The following is a 17,470-nucleotide window of genomic DNA, read 5'->3' as shown; positions in this document are numbered from 1 at the left end:
GATGGTTGTGAGCCACCATGTGGTTGCTGGGATTTGAACTCTGGACCTTCGGAAGAGCAGTCGGGTGCTCTTACCCACTGAGCCATCTCACCAGCCCCTCCCTTTGTTTTTTTAAATGTACCAATCCCGAAGTCAATTCTCCAAGGACAAGTAGATTGGGGACACGTGTATCGGAAAGTAGATGTATTAAATTGATGGATATTGTTCCACATGGAAGATGAGAGCGGAGAACGTTTCCCCAACTAACATATCCACATTCCATCGTTCTACCACGTCATCGGTAAGGAATGTCACTACCATTTAGTAACTGACACACAAAGGCAGCTTTCTTTCCGTCTTGCTAAATGTTACTCCCACCTGTCTCAGCAACCACGCTAGAAACCTGGCCTACCTGTATTCATCCCCCCGCTCGGCGCTGGCCTCCGCGTTTCCATCCCCACCGCCAGAGTCTAGGTTGTGGCTCTGATCCTTCACTAGCCCAGCCCTAACCCTTGCTGTGTCTGTTCATTTTCACTGCCCATTTACGTCGTCTTTGCTCGGAATTAAGTCTTCCATCTTCAAACCCACACACCCAGGTAAGTAACTTTCAAGAGAGACGACTCTCCAGTTTCGGCCAGGAAAGACCTACAACCCAATTTCTACGGCTTCATAGTCCACAGTGCCTGCTTCTTATGTGAAAGGTGGAGTCTAATGGGCTTTATACGTTACACTTGGTAGTCCTGGAGTGTTGAGGACTTTATGTCCGGGCTTTCTGTCAGGGTCTTGAAATAAGGAATTCGAATGAGATCAGTTCGCCCGCAGCCTCGCACGCATTATTTCGTCCTAAATTGACACCTTTCTAGAGCAGGCAGGTCAGGTAACCGTCTTCCCACTGACAGAAGGAGAAACTGAGTCGTGGTATTTCAGGCCTGGTCTTCGTAGCACCTTGAAGCTGGTAATGCCTCACTTGGCCCATTCTCCTCGTCCAACTTCTCGCACGTAGCTGACTGTCCATCAGGCAAGCGACTAAGTGCAGAAGGACGAGGCTTTCTCCAACCGGCGCTCCGGCTCGTCCCCTTACGCAGTGACGCGACCGATGACGCTATTCGGTGACGTGTGATGACGTGCCTCACCCTGAGCCAGGTGTCGGCAGGGCGGCCACACCCTCAGGGCCCAGTAGTGGAGGGGCAGTGGCTCCGACCTGGGGAAACACGCCGCAAGACCCCCGCCTGAGGCGACCTGGGGCCCTGGTGTCCTGGGTTCTACCGGCCCACGGTTGAGCCGTTGCTAAGTGACGCCAGCGCGCAGAGCGCGTGCGCGGCCACGGCGGTGTGCGTGAAAGCGGGCGCGCGCCGCGACGGCGGCGGCGAGGAAGGCGGCGACGGCGGCGGTCGAGGGGGCGGTGGCCACGAGGCGGGGTCGCTGCTGGCGGAAGAGACCTGTGTGGCGGCGTCTAGGTCGCTGAGGAACATCGTCGGGGTGAGTCGCCCGGACCGCTCGTGGGAGGTGGGGCCTGGCCGCACCTGCTGCGCGGGCCCGGGGCGCGGGGACGCGCTCCCCCTCCCCGCCGGACCCGCGCGGGCCGCTCCACGCCCCTCGGCCGCTGGTTCCGGGGGCGGGGACGGGGGCTGACGAGGGTCAGTTCCCGGGCCTGGAGCTCTGGGGTGGGGGTGGGGGTTGAGAGGGGGGCACTGGAGAGAGGGGTGCCGAGAGATAAATGACCGGACTCCAGTGCGACGCTGCCGGTTTCCTTTACCCTGAGGAATTTGAAGCGGGAGAAGCCCGCGTTTCTCAGCAGCCGCGCGTCCACACTGAGACGCCGACTGTGCAAACCTGACAAACGCGGAAATGGGGACCCTCGGGGTTCGCAAAGTTTTGGGGTAAACCGCGAAGAGATCCGTCGGCTCTACCCTGGCGGGTCTGGAGTAGGAGCGGGTTGTTAGGGAGATCGTTAGAATCTGTGCCTGCGTGAGCGTCGGGCACACCCACGATCCGGGGAAGGCGACTTGTCAGTGAAGATGCTGGTTGGCTAACCTGTTGCCTGGACCTTCCAGCCTCACGTGCATGCCCACGTGCTCCTCTGACCATTATTATTATTATATCATCCTGTGTTGGTCCACATTTTTGAAGCCAAGGGACCATATCCATTCTGTATTGCTACTTCCTCATAGACTCAAATCTGCCCTTGTATCTGTTTCCCAGAACCGCGCTGTGCTTTGGCCATTGCAAGGGTCTTGCGGGTAGGGCAGCCCTGCCTTTTGTGTGTGTTCTTCCCAGAAGCAGTGCGGTCTGTTATTTATCTGGTGGAAATGTAGATTGTGTTTCACGCGTGGGCTGGCATGGTGAGACTGGTGTTAAATGATGCAACTGGCCATCAGCCAGTATACAGGATTCTGTTGGGTCCGTTGTATATGGTGGTTTATTAAGGAGGAATAATGGAGACAAATGGAAGAAATACTCTTTCCCGTTATGGGTTAAAGGCAGTGCCAAGTGAGAGTGACAAAGATAGGGAGCACTGACATTTGATCATGCCTAAAAACTGAGGGACATAACTTTAGAGTTTCCACCCAGAATCTAAAATCAGGATTTTCAGTTTTATAACGGAGTCTCTGTAAGGTATGGTCTCTGAAGTTCTCACGTCTTGGAATCAGTAAAGCTTGCTTTGAAAAGCCACTCAGGAGCCACTGTTCTATTACGAGCTTTTGTGACTGAGTTACCAATTTTCCCTTTTGCTTGTGCCTCCTAGAAAACTGCCCACTCCCTGGTAGATAGCTATGCGGTTGATGCGGCCTCATACCCTGTGGACATGGTTTATCAATACAAGAGGAACATTTAGTTTTATCCTTCACATAGTTAATGCAACTGCCTCCCTCTTTCCCGAGTTGTGCCTTAGTGAGAGGGTTGTGGGGTCACAAGTGAGGTCCCTGACCAGCCTGTTTTCTTTTAAGAATGAGCTGTCTAGTCAGAAAAAGAAATCATGTATATGTCAAAGAATCCCAGAAGGAAGTGAGGTAGTAGTATTAGGTGGGGCTATAGTATAGGAGAAGTTTACACAGGAGGAGGTCAGATACAGGGCTGGCCTTTAAACGGAGAGTAAAATTGGACTTAGGAAAGAGATAAATCCTGTGGTGAAAAGTTAGTGCTAATTTGGTCATTGGATGGCGGAAGGATATTTCGAGGAGGCTTGTGTGACTGGAGCAGAGAAAGGTTCCTTGTACAGAAATAGTGGGGAGAGAGGCTTTACAGGGTGGCTGTAAAAGTGTTACAGACAGACTCCGTCCTGGTTAGTTTTTGACAACTTGACAAAAAACTAGAATCACTGGGGAGAAGGACCGTCTGCTAAGGAAGTGCTTCCATCAGGTTGGCCTGCACAGGATGGGTGTGTGGTGTGGGGGCATTTTCTTAATTGACAATTGATACAGGAGGTCCCACCCACGCCCTGCAGATCTGGCTAGGCCTTGGCAGGCTGTCCTGGGTTGTAGGAGATGGGCAAGCCAGGAAACAGCATCTGGCTCCTGCCTCCAGGTTCCTGCCTTTGCTTTTCTTGATGATGGACAGTTAGCCTGTAATCAAAATAACCCCTCTCCTAAGTTGGTTTTGATCAGGGTTTTATCACGGCAACAGCAAATCAACTGGAACAGAGTATGTCTGTAGGGTGGGATCAAAATAAAATCTTAGATAAGAATAAGTTACAAGTGTTACTCTTTTAAAACATGTTTCTCCTCTTCCTCCCCCTCCTCTTCTCCCTTCTGCTTCTTCTTCTTTTTGTTTTTTTTTGAGACAGGGTTTCTCTATGTCATGATTTTTCTGGCTGTCCTGGAACTCAGAAATCTGCCTGTTTCTGCCTCCCAAGTGCTGGGATTAAAGGCGTGCGCCACCACGCCCGGCCAATCTATTTGATTCTCAAGATAGGGTTTTACATATATCCTTGGTTGGCCTAGAATTTATTCTGTAGAGTATTCTCCTTACTCTGCTTCTTGAGTACTGGAATTACAGGTGTTAGCTATCAAGCCCTGCCTAAAAATAAATGTTATTTTTACTTAAAGAATATCTGGCTGAGCTAGGATAAAATTTCTGTATCCTTTGATTTCATTTAGTAATTGGAATAAATGTTTCATTCCTGTGCATGGGCTGTCAGTATTGCATGCCTTCAGCCACTAAAATCTGCCTAATGGGCTTGCTGTTTTGAACATTGACAGAAGTGCTGTAACCAACATCGTCATCTGACGATATTCAGTGATACAGTTTCCATCATGATTATCTCTCACAATGCCCCGCCAAACAATAACTTCCGACCCTGTGACAAAGGTACAAATATGTTAGCTAGAAAGGGAGTCTATCTGAAGAAAGGTACAAACAGACACTGACAAAAGGATCTGACAGTAATTAGACTCTGCTGGAGAATATTAACTCATCTATAACGTTCTTCGTTATTAGAAAATTCTTGAGCTCTTTGTAGTGACACATTCTTGTAATCTCAGCTCTTGGAAGGGAAAAGCCAGACGCTCAGAGACTCAGCATCATTTTCTGCAGCAGTAAATTGAAGCTAGCCAGGGCCACGTGAGATTCTGTCTCACCCTTGTCTCTACCCCCACCCCAAAAGACAAAATTCTGTGGAATGGTTTGCAAGCTAGAGGTTGAATTGCTGAGATGTGTAGAGTTACTTGGCAAGTGCTACATTATTTAACATCTCAGCAAATATTTATGAGGTGTTAGCTGTGACTAGATACTCATTCCATCAGGAGGACATAGACGAATGGGTGCTGTAATACCTTTGACATGTAAGTGTCCATCAGAGATGGGAAACCACCAGCTGTCATATGTTTTGATAAGTTAATTACTTTAAGAATTAATAAATTACTAGAGGAATTGATCACACTTGAAAAACATTGATGGCAAATGATTAGAAGAGAAGAGGATAGACCTTATTCCCACAGATTAAGTAGGTTTCTGCTGTATGTAAAGAGCAAGGCAACTTTCTAGGTAGACAGTCTTTGCTGAACATTAAAATTGAATGGTTCTTTTGGAAATGTCCTGAGCTGTTTCTTACCAGCTTAATGTGTGGCAGTAGAGATGGGATAGATATATTAGAGAGCCAAATTATGACCGGATCTAGGGGTCTTCCGTTCTATTCTTCTATTTATTTATTTATTTATTTATTTTATTTTGAGACAGGGTCTCTATAGCCCTAGTTGTCCTGGGACTCACTATGTAGACCAGGCTGGCCTTGAACTGACTGCCTCTGCCTAGAGCACTGGGAATAAAGGGGGTGCCACCACATCTTGCCCACTGCATTCTAAAATGTCTAGATCCATTGTTCATTTACTTGGCAATGGAAAACCAAGGAAAGTAGGCTGAGCACATCATCAGGAAGCAACCAGTAGTCCCACATAGGTCGCTGTAGAGTCAGGAGACAGGGACTTGCTGGTGTCTCAGAGAGGAAAGTGGGATGGATAGAGGCCAGAAACATTGTAGTTGCTAAAAGTTTACAACTGTAAGTATGTAGAGGGAAGGGGGATACGTTAAAGATGATGACCTACCCTGAGTAGGTGAGTGATTATGATGCCAGCGATTAGCACATAGAGGAGAGTGGGCTACAGTGCACAGAGGCTGAGTGCTGGCAGTTTTATGGAGCATATGCGGAGTTTCAGTAGACAGGTTTCTAGGTAAGTAGGTCGGAATTCTATAGATTTGGCGAGAAGACCAGGAACAGTCTAGTGTAAATCACTAACTGCGGGACCCTTGGAGGTAAGAGGATACAAGTCCTTGTGGTACTGCTGTGCCATTTATTGGCCAAGTGCCCTTGTCTCAAATTAGTCTTTTATCCTTGGCTTTTTGTTGGAATTAAAGCACTCTTGTGAAGATGGAGTAATGCACTGTGTACTTGGTGATAGCAGAATGTGATAGCAGACAAGCGTTGAACAGTAATAGCAATAGACATACATAGAAGTAGATGGTCTGACTACATAAAATCAGAGGCTGGGAGTTAGGACAAAGTGGGACTTGGGAAAGCAGGTGAGTGAATCATCGTTTGACTCAGCCCAGCTCTCAATCTGCTTTCTGTTTCCCTGAAAAAATACTAGAAACTAAAGAGTTAATAAACAACAGAAATTTGTTTCCTCTGAGTTCTAGAAGTTGAGATGTCCAAGGTCAGATGCTGGCCTGTGGTAAGGGGTGGCGTCTGTCTATCCCTTTCTCCTTGTGTGGGAGCCCCAGCCCTGCAGTAGCAGCAGAGGCCTCCTGCTTTTATTATGTCACTAACGCTCCATCTCAGCATAGTCACGCTGAGGATTAGGTCTCCAGTCCCTTCCAGCTGGTTTCCACACTTGAGCAAGCAGCTGCAGAGCATGGAGGCCTTGGTAAAGCACAGAAAGCCAGGCCCTTTCCCTGTAAGTTTCCCATCCAGTACATGCAGATGGGGCTTCATGTTTTGCAGCTTGAACAAGTGTCCATGTGAGCCTGTGCTGGGACCAACATTGAAAACAACTGAGGAAAGCTGTGTGTGTAGAGGAGGAGTGAGCATGGACCGGAACAACGATGTGAAGTGTTTGGAGGGGTCCAGAGAGAGTCAAGAATGGAAGTTTTCATACTGTAGGTTCATCACCCGCTTAGTTCCGTAGACTTGCATCTAGTGTTGTCTTCTCCAGACTCTACTGAAAGCTGGGTATGTGACAGTGAATGGATAAGTATTTTAAGCTGCTGGTCACTGTGGGAGAGTGCATGGCCTTCACACTGATTTCATCTGTGCTCCTACATTGAGATGAGGATACTATTTCTAATCTGACACACATAAAATAACTGCAGATTTTTTTTGCATTTGGCTTTCTGTTACATACTTGGTCCTTATTCCTTTTTTTTTAATTTTAGAAAGAAAATGACAGTTTGGGTTGTAAAATCTGCTGTGGTGGTTGTTTGTGTGTGTTTGTGTGAACTTGACACAAACTGGAGTCACTTGGGAAGTAATTAAGGAATTGCCTTCATCAGGTTGGCCCGTGGCCATGTCTGGACATTGCTTTGATTAATGATTCACATAGAGGGCCCAGCCTACTGTGCTTGTTGCTGTCATGGGCGGGGCTTCTGGGTAGTATGAGAAACTGAGAGAAGCTATGGAGTAAGCCAGTATGCAGGTTCCCTCATGGCCTCTGCTTCCGTGGCTGCTTGAGCTCCTGCCCTGACTTCCCTCAGAGATGGCCTGTGAGCTGTAAACCGAAATAACCCTTTCCTCCCCAAGCTGGTTTTAGTCAGTGTAATACCGGAGAAAAGACACAGAGTCAGTGTGAACAGTGTGTGTCAGGATTCCAGTGTGGGTTCATGCTCTAGGGAAGCAAATAATATGCTTCTTGTTTCTAGAGAGTTTACAGAAAGTTTGGTAAAGTGCGCAAAGCCACAGGATAGAAACAGAAAGTTTAACCATAGAAGCCCTAGATGTAATGGGCTCAGGGCTGTTTGAGGATAGACATTAGGTCCTCTGTGTCACCTCTACCGAGGATTTCTAACATATAACATAGATATTAGTGTTTTTTTTTTTTTCTAGTAGGAAGTTGAAAGGAGTTGTTTCTTTTCTTTGTCAAGATATTAAATGTTTGCTGGGCAATAGTGGTGAACTCTAATCCCAGCAGTTGGGAGGCAGAGGCAGGTAGATCTCTGTGAGTTTGAGGCCTGCCTGGTCTACGGAGATAGTTCCAGAACAGCCAGGGCTACAGAAAGACCCTGTCTTAAAGAAAAAAAAAAGATATTAGAAGTGTTAGGCAGGATTATTGTTCATTGAGCTTTGTTCTGGGCACCTAAGACTGGTTATAAGTTGGCAGGATGAATGTGTGCACATGTATGTTGTCAAGATGGGGAGGACGCCTGATGTCTAAATGTTCAGATTATACTGATAAGAAGAGTGTATTGAGAACTTGAAGTTAAATTTATCAGCTTTTTGCATGCAAGGGCCATTGAAGAGTACAGACATGTTTAGCTTTTTTTCTTTGCAATCCAATTTGTAATTTGGTGGAGGAGAGAGCGCAATTAGAAAGAGAAAATAGGCTGCACAGGAATACGTTAAGGCTGTATAAATATTGATTGCAGGCTAGGTAATTGTGCTTGTTGAGTGGGTAAGTGTGCAGTTTTGATTTCAATTCATAAGCCTTTGTAATCTTTCAGAATTATAACAAGTCTGGGACTGGAGTTGTAACTTAGTTGGTAGAGGCCTTTGCAGGACATTTCAGATCGAATCTGTTGATAGTAGGGTCTGATGCTTGCCTAGAGATCAAACCCTGAGTTTGATCTCAGATACTAAATAAACTGGGCATGATGGCCACACAGACTGCCCACACCTGTAGTCCTAGCACTTGAAAGGTGAAGGTAGGAGGCTCAGAAGTTCATGGTCATTTTCAGCTACATAGTGAATGTGAAATCAACTTGGGATATGTGAGACCCTGTCAAAATTAAAAAAAAAAAAAGCTGTAAATCTGGTCATATTAACCTGGGCTGCCTTTTGCATCTGAATATGAAACACAGAAATATTCCAGTGTTCTTTGTCCTTGTAGTTCATGATTTGGAGGTCTACTTAGTATGTTAGTCAGCTTTACTTTAGTCTAGTAAGTATTTGAGACAATCAAACTTAGTGAGAGAAAAGGTTTATTTTGGCTTATAGTTTTGGAGCTTTATGTCCATGATTGGCAAACATATTACTTTTAGGCCTGTGATGTATATTTGTGTTGGAGAAGCACAGCATGGCTATAGAGTCCAAAGGTCCCACAGTCACCTTTGAGGGCATGGTCCCAATGACATAAACCTCCCACTAGGCTCCACCTCCTGAAGGTAGCACTCCTATCTCCTGCTAATCACAGACCAGGCACCAAGCCTTAATGCGTGGACCTTGGGAGGATATTTCAAATCCAAGATGTAGCACCCATGTAAGGACAGGGCTAGTTAGAGTTGTACCCTTAAATGTTGTCCAAGGTCCTGTTAATGATAATGGTATTCCTGGAAGATGGAAGCACTTTTAGGAGTTGGAACTACTAGAAGGAATTAGGCCATTGGGACATTATAGGAGATATTTGGGATCCCGTTCCGATCCGGTTAGCCTCTCTGCTTCCTAGCCACTGCCTTCTGCAGTGATGCACTACTTCAGCACAGGTTAGAAAAGCAGCTGGCCAGCTGCTGGTGGATGGAGACTTCTGTGAGCTTAAACCAATCTTTCCTCCTTTCAACTTCTCAGGCGTTTGTCAGTGATAGAAAGCTGACTAGTATAAGGGTCATTAACAATGAGGAGCCATGTAGTGAGTGGCAGTGTTGTGTGAGGCCCTTTCTGTGTGTTCTTTAACTCTAATGATCTTGAAAACCTGACAACTATCCCATTTGTACTAATGAGTCAGGTGAGTTCCAGGATGGGGAGCAATTTGTCTGTAGTCTGTAGCCGGTGAGGGATGGCATTGCACTTCAGCCCTAGGCTGGGACTCTTAATTCCAACTCTTTTTCTAGTTAATTTCAACTCCTGGTTTCAACATGGGGTCCTAACATGGGAATGATCCTGATGGTCACACGCACATGCACATGCGAGCATATGAATGCATATACACATACAGGCACTTCTGCAGATTATGCAAAAATTGCTAGAACAGGTCAGAATCTTAGAAAACACTTGAAGATAATTTGATAATATATTTAAGGTTAGAGAGGAAAGGAGACTGACAGTCAAAGGTCACATGCTGACTATCCTATGAGCAAGTGCTAGTTTTGTTGTTGTTGTTTTTGTTTGTTTTGTTTTTTTTGAGACAGGGTTTCTCTGTGTAGCCCTGGCTATCCTGGAACTCACTCTGTAGACCAGGCTGGCCTCAAACTCAGAAATCCACCTGCCTCTGCCTTCCAGGTGCTGGGATTAAAGGCATGTGCCAACGCTGCCCCGCAGTGCTAGTTTTTGAGTAATATATTTTACATAAGTGTTTGGTTTTCTTTATATTCAGGTACATGTTCTTGAGAAAGAACTATAATTTTTCAAGCTCATCGATAGCATTTTGAATTCATCAATAGCATTTTCAAGTTCATCAATAGCAAGTAAATTCAGAACTTAAAACATTTTCTTTGTGGTCGTTTGAATGTGGATGGTCCCCATAGGCTCATAGTTTAAAGGCTTGGTCCTCAGTTGGTGGAACTGTTAGGGAGTGTGTCTTTGTTGAAGGAAGTGTGCCACTGGGGCTTCTAAGTCCACACCAGTACCATCCAGTACTCTGCCTGTGTCCTACATGTGGACGTGAGATTCAGCTGCGGCTCTAGTGCCTGCCTGCCTTCTACCATGCTCCCTGCCTGAATGGTCGTGGACTCACCTTCTGAGACTGTCACCCCAGGAAACTCTTTCTTTTATAAGTTGTCTCTTCACAGCAAGAGAACAGTGACCAAGATATCCATGAAGTCTTGTCTAAAGCAATGAAGTACTTGAGATTAAGTAGCTAATCTTTCTGCTGTCTCCATCCTTTATTCCTTCCATTGAAATGTTTATTTTTAAGTCTTTTCACCAAACAAATTCATTCTAATTATGGTATAATTCAGTTATTTTGATTTGGTTCATTCCTGGCATTTTGACTGAGTCACTCTCCTTCATCCTATTTTCTACATTCCTGGAAATGCAGACTGTAATTATTTTTGTAAAAGTCATCTAACTTCACAATAAATATTTGTATAGAAATTATATTTTGCAAATGCACTAGTTACTAAATACTATACCAGTATCTAATGCAGTCTGATAAAGCAAATTTAGTTGTTTCAGACAGCACACTTTTTTTCTCAGCTACTGTGGGTCAGGAACTCAAAAATAGCCTAGCTGGGTATTGTAGCACAGAGAGCCTGGTGAGTTCCAGTTTGACTTTTGAAGTGCTGTGGCCTTTGTCCAAAGGCTCAGATAGGCTGGGAGATGACTGTTGGGATGAGGCCTTACACGCATGGAGGGTTGCTTGAGGGTCTGTTAGGGTCTCTTGGCTTCATCCAGAGCCACTGATGAAAGACTGAGGAAGAAGCCACACGTCTGCTCGCCCTGTTTTCTTTCAGTTACAACTGAATCACTGAGTCTAGCCCCTGCTTAAGACGGCAGTTAGGTTCCACCTATTTTGGAAGGAGGAATCAAAGAGTTTGTGGATAGCTTTATAAAGTGGACACATTTTATTCAATCATAGGACATTTCTCCAGAGGAAGCCATTTCATCAGCTGAAATTGTCTCTGTTAGACACATGCAGTCATTATTCTGACTGGTGTGTTCACAGTATGAGAGAAATGATTACTGAAGCATTATAAAATTATTAAATGAATTTCTGTAACTGGAAGGTTTGTGGATTCCTTGAAGTTTTCTATCTGTCACATTAGTGTTAGGGCTAATGCGTCTAGAACACTTTCATTTAGGCATTCTTTTCATGGGAGGACAAGAAGCAAGAATGACAGGGTCTTGTTGCCCAGGAAAATGTCAAATGTATATAGCTATGTTTCTGTAAATTCACTCTGCCCGCCTCTGCCTCCTAACTGCTGTGATTAAAGGCGTGCACCACCACCACCTGGTACACTTAAAACTTTTAATCTTTAATACAGCTGTATGTTTTGCCCCAGTTAGTTTTGCTGTCAACTTGACACATGTGAGAAGTGCAAGCCTCACTAGAACAACTGTCTCAATTGGATTGACTTGTGGGCATGTCTCTTGGGCTAATTCTTGCATGAGGATCCAGCCCACCATGGGCAGTGCCATTTCTTCCTGTCATGGCTTCCTTGATGATAGACTGTTAAGTGTAAGATGAAGTAAATCCTTCCCTCTACTACATTGCTTTTAGTCAGAGTTTTATCACAGTAATGAAGAAGTAAACTAGAATATTCTAGGTAATGTCGTTGACTTGACCTTATAAATTTCCTGGAAAAAAAAAAAAAAGTGCTCCCTCTGCCTCTCTGCAGGCTTGCCTTACCTGTATGTCTTCAGAAATCTACTTGGCTCATCCGTGGATACCACTTAAAAAAACAAAACATACTCAGTTGATTTCTTTTGGACTGTTAGTCTGGGCCAGTTTCTCAGTCCATGCCTTCATAGCACCTCCAGGGTTCTTATTGTTTTTAATTAGCATATTTTAATTGTGCAAAACAGGGGCTCACGGTGGCATTTTTCCACGTGTAAATAAATATAGTTTGCCCTGGAGCAGTGTCTTCTAGGTTTGTCTGTTAGACTTGTTGGCAGGAGCACCACAGTGTTCTTTCTTCAGTGTTTCCCTGTGACCTGTTCTTTGTCCTCTTGGGCATGCTGACTTCTGTCCCTCAGCTCAGATGGGCCTGCTGGCTCTTTGCAGTGAGGCTGTGCTGTTCTTCCCATGGAACCAGTGTGTTCTGTGGAGAGGCATTGAGACTGTGCCTGTTGCTGCTCAAACTTTGTTTTGTTTTGTTTTTTGAACAAATGTTTTTTTTTTTTTTTTTTACTTTTTTTTTTTTTTTTTTCTTTCTGTGTAGCTCTGGCTGTCCTGGAACTTACTCTGTAGACCAGGCTGGCCTCAAACTCAGAACTCCACCTGCCTCTGCCTTTACAGTGCTGGGATTAAAGGTGTGCACCACCACCGCCTAGCACTGCTCACTTAGCATCCTTCATAACCTTTCCTGAGTCAGTTGTTGATGAGGTTGTTGCCAAATTAGGGTTTACTGTGTCATCGTTCTTTTTATAATTTTAATTGTTTTACCCAGTATCTAATTTGTGAGTTACTACTCTGTGCGTCTGTGGCTGGATTTGTAGATTTTTAAAAAATGAGTCATCATTTAAAATTATCCCAGATTTGGCTGATGGGAATCTTTTCAAGTTAGTGCTGTGCCTTTCTGGCTTGTTCCCATGATTCTCAGATGTCCTCTTTATTTTCTGGTTCAAGATAGGCCAGGTCTGTCTCATATTTTCCTTACTCTTGCCTTGGAATCAAAATTTTCTCAAAAGGACCCTAGCACATCCAGAAACAATATCAGGGTGCTAGGTATGGCCATAACTACCGGATGACATTGCTTTTAGGCTCTCTTAACAAATAGCTACTAGGTTGCTGTGTGTGCGTGCGTGTGTGCTCGTGTGTGTATGTGTGTGTGTGTGTGTGTGTGTGTGAGAGAGGGGGGGGAAACAGACAGACAGACAGACACGGAGGGAGGGACTGTATACCTTTGGGTCCAACCCTATATATACTACTGGGTTTATTGTAGCAATTTGTTCTTCATAGATGTGACTCCTTCCTCCTTTTCCAAAGTGTTGGTCCCCTGTTCCATCACTGACAGCGTCTCATCCATTTGCCCACTGCTAAATGTATTGAGGAAGTAGGTTTGAGATTGCTGACTTGTACCTCTGTGAAAAGAAACTCATCTTCTAGAGGGCAGCATTCTTTGTCAGCGTTAGCTTGAGGGTTGTGGTCCAGACACCGTGTTCAAAGGTTCTGGGGTTAACTCTCCTCTCACCCCTTCCTTCCTTGTGTTGTCCATTTGAAAGGCAGTTTGGTATTTTGGTTGCACTTCGTGTTGGGCTCCACTCTTTAACACCTTTGCTCATCTTATTGTCTTTTTTTTTTTTTTTTTTTTTGGTCTGTGCAAATCATTAACATGGTTCCACAAATCTCTGTATATAAAGAATTGTCACTGTCCTCTGACCTTTCCACGTGGTTCTTTGTCTTTGCTGGTAGATAACAAGTGATCTTGAACATGTCCCACAAACACTTTATTGTAGGGTGTGTACATTAGAACTTGCTGAAGCACGTGGTATTTGAATCTTGAGTCTTAGTAGGTGGTAGCAAACTGTTTCCCATGGAAATACTTATGTTCTGAGCCTGGTACCAACAGTGTGAACTGCACTCCTGAAGCCCAGTGAGACTGATGCTGCAGTCTTCTGTACCTCGCTGACATGTTCGAGGTGAAAGGCAGTGTGGTGGAGAAATAAATCCCTTGGCAATATCTCATCTGCACCATTATTGTTATTATTATTATTATTACTTGTTTTGAGACAGGGTTTTTCTGTGTAGATATAACTGTCCTAGAATTCCCTCTGCAGACCAGGCTGGCCTCGAACTCAGAGATCCGCCTGCCTCTGTTCTCCCAGTGCTGGGATTAAAGGCGTGCGTCACCACCTCCCAGCTCTCATGAACTATTTTAAGATCACTTTTACAGCAGGTACTATGAGAATTTTGTTCAAGATCCAAAGGGTATACAAGTTGAGATTAAGTGTATACTCCTTACCCCATCCTACAGTCTCTACTTCTTGTAAATAGCCTGTGTTGTCACTGGCTCATCGAGTCATTCAACAGAAACGTATCAAGTGCCTCTTTAATACCAGGCACAGCGGTGTTTGGAGTCATAGACGTGAACAAAACAGACTAAGAGCTGTTCTATGGAGCATCCATTCTGTCAGGGGAGAGTGTGGCTGGCAATGTGTCTCAGCAGGTAGAGGTGCTTGCTGCCAAGCTTCACAACCTGAATTTAATCCTGATACTCACATGGTGGAAGAGAATTGACCCCCTAAAGATGTCTTCTGACATCCAAGTGCATCTCATGTCCCATTTCTAACTAAACAAAGAAAAGAGATGATAAGAGACAAAAATTAAATTTCACAGGGCTGTGGACATAGCTTAGTGGTAGAACACTTGCTTATTTTTCTTTGTTTTTGTTTTTGTTTTTGTTTTTCTGGTTTTTTGGTTTTTCAAGACAGGGTTTCTCTGTGTAGCCCTGGCTGTCTTTGAACTCAATCTGTAGACCAGGCTGGCCTTGAACTCAGAAATCCGCCTGCCTCTGCCTCCCAAGTGCTGGGATTAAAGGCATGCGCCACCATTGCCCGACTTATTATTTCAAGACATAGGTTCCAGCCATATCACTAAAGTAAAAAAAAAAAAAAAGACCTTATCTATCTTTAAAGACATAGCCCATGTATTTACATGCAGCATGCTTCGATGTTTATTTAAGAAAACTCAAGATAAGAAAGGGTTCTATCGGGCTGGCGAGATGGCTCAGCGGTTAAGAGCACTGACTGTTTTCCTGAAGGTCCTGAGTTCAAATTCCAGCAACCACATGGTGGCTTACAACTACCCATAATGAGATCTGACACCCTCTTCTGGTGTCTGAAGACACCTACAGTGTACTTATGTATAATAATAAATAAATCTTTAAAAATAAAAAAAAGGGTTCTATGGTGGGTCTCATATATCTGTCAGCATCCGTATTCTCATTGCTTCCCTCTCCACTGCTCTCAGTGTGCCCCTCCCTCCTCCAGTTAGCTGCTGCTTTCCCAGGTTACCACACCTCTGTCTTCCTGTTGTACTTTTCCCCTGTGCCATTTCCCACCTCCCTTAAGAACTCTTCCTGTCCTCTCTACTCCATTTCCAGTTGTATGACGTATAAATATGTTAGTGCACACACATATATGACATGTAATTTTAAGTTTAGATTATGCATATAAGAGAAAAATGCAGTGTTTAAGAGTCTTGCTTATTTAGCTTAACATAAGGATTTCCAGTTGCATCCATTTTCCTGCAAATGTCATGATTTCATTCTTGAGGGCTGTATTGTGTGTATGTACCACATTTTCACCTGTTGGAGGACATGTAGACTGGCCCTGTTTCTGTCTGCTGTGAACTGCACAGCTGGGTTCATGGATGTGCAAGTCTCTGCTATGTGAAGACTTTGAGTGCACACCTTGAGTTGTATGGCTGTTTTACTTAGCTTTAGTGGTTGAGAAGCTGCCGTATTGATTTTCATTGTGGCTCTACAAGTTGACACCAGCAGTGATGAATGGCTTCCTTCTTCCCACTCCAGATTCTCATCTGTAATTTCTGTTATTTGTTTTCTTGATGACTGGGGTAAGGTAGATGCTCAAGGTATTAACTTCCCTGATGACTAAAGATGAGGAGCACTTAAAAAAAAAAGTCGTCATTGATAGTATTTTTTTCTCTTAAGACTGACCTGTCAGCCGGGCAGTGGTGGCGCACGCCCTTAATCCCAGCACTCGGGAGGCAGAGGCAGGCGGATTTCTGAGTTCGAGGCCAGCCTGGTCTACAGAGTGAGTTCCAGGACAGCCAGGGCTACACAGAGAAACCCTGTCTGGAAAAACAAACAAACAAACAAACAAACAAAAAAGATTGACCTGTCTGTTTAGTTTGTTAGCCCATTTATTGGTTGGTCAGATGATTTTTGTGTTTAAAGTTTGGAGTTTTTTCTATATCCCGAATATTAATCTTTTGTCTGATGTGTATTTGGCAAAGGCTTTTTTTCTCTTCATTCTGATGATTATGTCATTTGCTGTGCAGAAGCTTTTAATTTAAGGTCACCTCAGTTGTCACCTGGGACCATTGCTGTGCTACTGGAGTCTGGTTTGGAAAATCTTAGCTCACCTCTCACTGTGGTCCTTTACCAGCTTTAGGTCTTATATTAAGGTTTTTGATTTATTTTAAATTGACTTTTGTGGCAGATGAAAGATGTATCTAGTTTCATTCTTCTACATGTGGAAATCTAGTTTTCCTTTAATAAAGAGGCCGAATGTGGTGGTTTGAATGAGGTTGGCCACCAGAGGCTCATATATATGCATGGTTAGTTCCTAGTTGGTGAGCTGTCAGGGAAGAATTAGAAGTGTGGCCTTGTTGGAGGAGGTGTGCTGGTTGGGAGGGGTTTGAGGTTTCAAAAGCTCACACCAGGTCCAGTCTGTCTGACTGTACCTGTCTGTCTCTCCTTGTCTGACTGCTGCAGTGCTCCCCACCGTGATGATAATGGATTAACCCTCTGAAACTGTAACCAAGCCCCCACTTAAATGCTTTCCTTTGTTAGAGTTGCTCTGACTATGGGGTCTCTTCATAGCAGTAAAACACTAAGACAGTGATCATTCTCCAATATTTGTTTGTGAAAACTTTGAAAATTTTATGTGCTGTAACTGTGTTGATTTATTTAGGTAAATGTAAGAGAAACAATAAAAAAAAAATAAATGAGTAAAAGTACTTTTTAAAATGGCTGTGTGGTTAAGAGCACTGGTTGCTCTTCCAGAGGTCCTGAGTTCAATTCCCAGCAACCACATGGTGGCTCACAACCATCTGTAATGGGATCTGATGCCCTCTTCTGGTGTGTCTGAAGACATTGGACAGTGTGCTCATACACATAAAATAAATACATAAATCTTACAACAACAACAAAAAAAGCCAGTACAGCAAATCAAAAAACTACTAAATGTGGAGAAAAGGGAAAGGGAAAAAACTCGGGCAACACAGAAACTAATGAAAAGGACAGATATTGTCTAAAAATGAAAAAAGTAAACCACGTTAGGAAAGGGGAATAACAGAAAACTTAAAAAACGCTTATCATTTACAATACAGTAAACATCCTGCTAAACATGTAGAAAAAAACAAATCCCACAGGGAAATGGGTGATAGAAAAGCTGCTTTCTGAGCCCTCAAAATGTGGAGGCTGTCAGTTGTTACATGCCTGTTACATGTTACAGAGTCAGCTGAACATCTGGACTCTTGGTCCTTGCCTTCCTCCGCTGCTCTGT

General features: G+C 44.2%; 1 protein-coding gene across 4 annotated transcripts in view; it reads left to right on the top strand.

The window, feature by feature from the left end:
* The first annotated feature begins 1,154 nt into the window (after positions 1-1,154).
* Positions 1,155-17,470, top strand: part of Btbd9 (BTB domain containing 9) — a 351,427-nt gene continuing 335,111 nt past the window's right edge. For 2 of the 4 annotated variants that reach the window (XM_021186361.2, XM_029471075.1), the window contains exon 1: positions 1,361-1,458. The gene's annotated coding sequence lies outside the window, so the exon portion shown is untranslated. Of the gene's footprint in view, positions 1,459-5,622; positions 5,646-17,470 lie in introns of those variants that run through there. The other 2 variants (XM_021186356.2, XM_021186357.2) reach the window with 2 other exon arrangements.

Source organism: Mus caroli, chromosome 17, assembly GCF_900094665.2.
Source record: "Mus caroli chromosome 17, CAROLI_EIJ_v1.1, whole genome shotgun sequence".
NCBI lineage: Eukaryota > Metazoa > Chordata > Mammalia > Rodentia > Muridae > Mus > Mus caroli.
Note: the sequence above shows the minus strand (reverse complement) of the source record. Positions and strands in the feature narration are given on the sequence as shown.